This window comes from Mus pahari, chromosome 12 (genome assembly GCF_900095145.1).
Source record: "Mus pahari chromosome 12, PAHARI_EIJ_v1.1, whole genome shotgun sequence".
In the NCBI taxonomy this organism is placed as follows: Eukaryota; Metazoa; Chordata; class Mammalia; order Rodentia; family Muridae; genus Mus; species Mus pahari.
The window spans coordinates 80,917,490-80,922,489 of NC_034601.1; the positions used below are offsets into that span (position 1 = coordinate 80,917,490).

The 5,000-nt window shown below is 47.0% G+C and overlaps 1 protein-coding gene across 6 annotated transcripts in view; it reads right to left on the reverse strand.

Moving 5' to 3' along the window:
- The window catches only part of Tiam1 (T cell lymphoma invasion and metastasis 1), a 345,165-nt gene that overhangs the window by 36,464 nt on the left and 303,701 nt on the right, over positions 1 to 5,000 (reverse strand). The gene's annotated exons all lie outside the window — the stretch shown is intronic.

Consider the following 5,000-nt stretch of genomic DNA (forward strand, 5'->3'; position numbering starts at 1 on the left):
CGTCATGGCCTCGGCTCAGTAAATGGAATTTGTATTATCATGGCTGCGGGATTTCATCTTTAGCCTTTATATGTTGGACAAATACGGTGATTGCTACGGACTAAATAGTTATTCCCTACAATCCTTACATTGAAACTGTGATCCCAATGCCCATGGGGTGGCATTTGGAGGTGAGGGCTGAGGAGGAAGTGAGATTCAGACTACGTCATGAGGGCTGGTCATCTGGAGGAGGGTTCCTGGCATCAACAAGGGGCTCCCACACTCACACAGACACATGCATATCTATGCCTGTATACACATGTAACTATACCCATGCCAACACACATAAATTCATGCATGTAACACAACACACACACACACACACACACACACACCCCAAAAGCAATCACTGCTGGACTCCTGGGGATTGGTTAAACATAGATTCCTATTCCACAGACATGGAACAGGGCCTGAGAGCCACTACTTCTTAGTAGCTCTGAATGTTCCCAGTCAATGCTCAGGTCCAATGTCCATGCATTAACCCCTTCTCACACAGAACCTGAAATGGCAGACACTCCTATCTGAGACTCACACCTCTGAAGCCACATGAAAGGAAGCAACTCTCTGGGTCAGGACAACATGAGGAGAAAGTAGAAGGGAGCAAGACGGATCTCTTCCCTCAGACTATGCTCACAGGGCGGGTCTCTTCCCTCAGACTATGCTCACAGGGTGTGTCTCTTCCCTAGGACTATGGACACAGGGCAGGTCTCTTCCCTCAGACTATGATCACAGGGTGGGTCTCTTCCCTCAGACTATGATCACAGGGTGGGTCTCTTCCCTCAGACTATGTTCACAGGGTGGGTCTCTTCCCTCAGACTATGCTAACATAGCAGGTCTCTTCACTCAGACTATGATCACCTTTTGTCCTAATTACTGCTCTATAGCTGTGAAGAGACACCATGACCAAGGCAACTTATCAAAGAAAGGCACTTAACTGGGGCTTGCTTACAGCTTTAGAGAGCTAGCCCAGATCATCACGGCGGGAAAGCACGGTGGAAACTGAGAACCAAAAATTCAAATATATGAGCCTACAGGGCTCATTTTCACTTTAACCAAAGCACCAGCACAAGGTCTTTCTGGATTTTCATTGCAGGGACAGGGGACGGGAGTAATGCCAACCCTAACTGGCATCACAGAATGTGCACAAGTGTACCAAGCTAAAGCAGGAAGTCAAAGGCAGCCTTACCGGACACCAGAGGGCTGGGGATGTAATTCAGTGTGAAAGCTCTTACCCAGCATGCATTAGGCTGTGCACAGCCACAAGCAAGCAAACAGAGAAACACAGAGCAAATCTCTGTGAGGGCAGAAGATTCCAAGGAACACCGGAAATCCAGCTACATGATACAAAACATCAAACAACCAGGCTGGAATTACTAATTTTTTTAAGTGCTTTAACATCATGCAAATTAACAGAATTTCTAAAAGTAAAAACTATGGCCATGGAAATTAAACAGTTGAGGAATAAGAAACAAATCAAGGAAAGAAAGCGGATTGTTAGGTCCGTCTGAAAGTAGTACCTTACTCTAGCAAATAAAACATAGGCACTGTAATTTCAGTGGAAAGACTGATTCAAAGTCTGGACATAGGACTGGGGCAATGGCTCTGTAGTCAAGAGCAAAATGGCTGCACTTCTGAAGGAACCAGGTTCGATCCCCAGCACCCACACGACAGCTCACAACCACCTGTAACTATGGCCCCAGAACACTGTACACATATGGTAAACAGATATACACTCAGGCAAACACCCACAAACACAACACAACAAATACCATAATAAAACAAACAAAACAAACAAACAAAAAAGCACACACGAGTTTGGGGGTGTAGAACTCAGTAGTAAAGTCCTTGGCTAGCAACAGTGAGGCTCCAAATTCCATCCCTGGAAATCAATAAACAAACACATGAATAAACAGCAGAAGACTCTCAAAACAGAGACTGCAATAAGAACTTCTTAAAAACAGGGTTAAGCACATTTACCTCACCAAAAATAAATAAATAAATAAATAAATAAATAAATAGAAATAAATCTCTAAAAGATGTACTTCAGGGGAGAAAGAATAAACATATAATCTTAAAAAAAATCTCGTATGGAAGCCGAAATAATAAAATGCTAACAGACAGGTAAGGCTTAAAATATAAGAACCCACCTCCTCTCCCCAAAAAGACAACTGGGCATAAAAAAACCTCATGGAGATAGGTTAAACAAAATTCAGGGTGATTAAGGCTCAAAGGCTCTGTGCAGTCATTTTATTCATCAAGACGGCAGTAGAAAAACTAACTTTGGTTTCTTCTAGGTTAAGAATCATGTCTAATGGTAAATACGGAGACAAAGTATAAAGCAGAGACTGAAGGAAAGGCCACCCAGAGACTGCCCCACCTAGGGATCCATCCCATATACAGTCACTAAATCCAAACACTATTGTGGATGCCAAGAAGTGCATGCTGACAGGAGCCTGATATAGCTGTCTCTGAGAGGCTCTGCCAGAGCCTGACAAATACAGAGGCAGATGCTCACAGGCAACCATCAGACTGATCATGGGGTCCCCAATGGAGGAGTTAGAGAAAGGACCCAAGGAGCTGAAGGTGTTTGCAACCCCATAGGAAGAACAATAATATCAACCAACCAGAGTTCCCAGGATCTAAACCACCAACCAAGGAGTACACATGGAGGGACCCATGGCTCTAGCTGCATATGTAGCAGAGAATGGCCTTGTGGGACAATAGGAGAAGAGGTCCTTGATCTCATGAAGGCTCAATGCCCCAGTGTACAGGGAGGCAGGAGTGGGTGGGTGGGTGGGGGTACACCCTCATAGAAGCAGGAGGAGGGGGGATGGGATAGAAAGTTTCTGGAGGTGCAGAATCGGGAAAAGGGATAACATTTGAAATGTAAATAACAAAATACCCCCTCAAAAAGAATCATGTCCAACTTCCAGAGGAAGGAGGGGGACATCAACCCAACCACAAAACTTCCAACCCAAAATTTGTCTTGCCTACGAGAAGTGCAGGGATAAAGATAGAGCAGAGACTGGGGGCACAGCCAACCAATGACTGCCCCTCCTTGAGACCTATCCCATGGGAAAGAGCCCACCCCTGACGCTATTAATGATGCTCTGCTATGCCTGCAGACAGGAGCCTTGCCTAAGTGCCCAGCGGTGGATGGAGGCAAATACAGGACCCACAGCCAAACATCAGGTGGAGCCCGGGGAGTCAGGTGGAAGAGTGGGAGACAGAAGTGAGCAAGCCAAGGGGCCAAGAACACCACAAGAAGATGCACAGAGTCAAATAACTTGGGACCGACCATGGGGACTCACAAATCCTGGGCCACCAACCAGGCATCATACAGGAGCTGTACCTAGGCCCCCTACACATTTGTAGCAGATGTGCAGCTTGGTCTTCATGTGGGTCCCCTAAGAAATGGAACAGGAGCTATCTCGGTCTCTGCTCCCAGCCATTGGATCCCTTCCCCCTACCTGAACGGCCTGGTTGGACCTCAGTGGGAGAGGTTGTGCCTAGTCCTGCCAGGACAGATGTTCCACGGTGGTGGGGGTAATCCAAGGCAGGCTCCCCTTCTAAGGAGAAGGGGAGGGAGCAGTGAGGGGAGGGATTTGTAAGGTGGGGGTGGGAGGAGAAGAGGGAAGGGGGTCTGTGATAGGGATGTAAAGTGAATAAAATGGGGGGTGGGGAGGAATTCATGTCCAAACTGCAAGAGCAAACAGTCAAAAGATCAGGGACAGGTTACATAAGTTATAAACGGAATTTAAAAATGCAATTCAGGAAAGAGACGGGAAAATAAGTAAGACAAATGAAATGAGATCATAGAGACAGAAATGAGATCGCAGAAGCGGGTCAGAACGCACGAATCTGCTAAAACACATTAAAGACTTAAACACAGTATAAAGCAAAGCCCCAGGAGAGCGGTCTATACACGAAATGTACAGGAACACACAGAAGACACGGAAAGCATAACCAGGCACACAGAACGCTCTGTAAAGGAGTAAATCCAACAGGCTCCGCTAGGACATGGAGGAGGTAGGCGTTTAAAACGGTTAAGCTTGATTCACGAGTGATTTCATAACCCTGGTCCCGGGGATCAGCCATTTACACAAGCAGCCACCCACTGAAGGATAGCTACATGCAGGCCGACCACACTGGCGGCATCTTTCCTAGAACTAACTTTTTTTTTCTTTTAAATAAAAGTCCAGTGACACCGAAGACAGTACAGGAGAAGAAAAACAAGAATGAGGTACTTTCCATGCCAGAGAAAAACCCAAGATAAACAGACAGTAAGATAACGCAGGCATAGAACACACTGCTCAGAAAAGCCCCCGCCCCGGGGTAGAAGTGTGGCACTCAGCAGACGGCCCAGGGCCTTGATGGCCAATGTTGGAAGAAAAAAAGAAAAGATAAGACTGGATTCTACTCACCCCATTCGTAGAAAACCAACACCGGGTGGACACAAACAGAAACGTCAACCATTTAAGTTTTAAGTCTCTCCACAGAAAATATATGGGGCAAATACAACTAGCAAGAGAGAAGGCAAGGGCATACAATACAGGTCTGGGGCTTGTAAAAGTCACGAGCTCAGTCCCTCTTACCCTACTTGGAGCCCAGCGCTGGGCTGGGTCAAGGCTTGCTTTGACCAGTGGAAACAGTCTAAATGAAAATCCACACACTTCTAGCCAGGGCCCAAGTGGTGGCACAGCTCCTGTTCTTGCCCACCATGCAAAGAAACTTCAAACCACAGACTCAGGGATGAAGTGGTTCGTGGAGAGGAGGGCCCCACTGGAGACCCAGTGTATATGGGGCTCGTGTAACAGAGAACCGATTACACACAAGAGCAGGGTCAATCACACAGCCTCAGACCAGCCAGCCTCAGACCAGCCCCGTGAGCCGCTCCAGAGGAACGCAGCAGTCTCCAGCCCCCTGAGGCTGGCCTACACTGCTAGGTTACAGAGGACTGA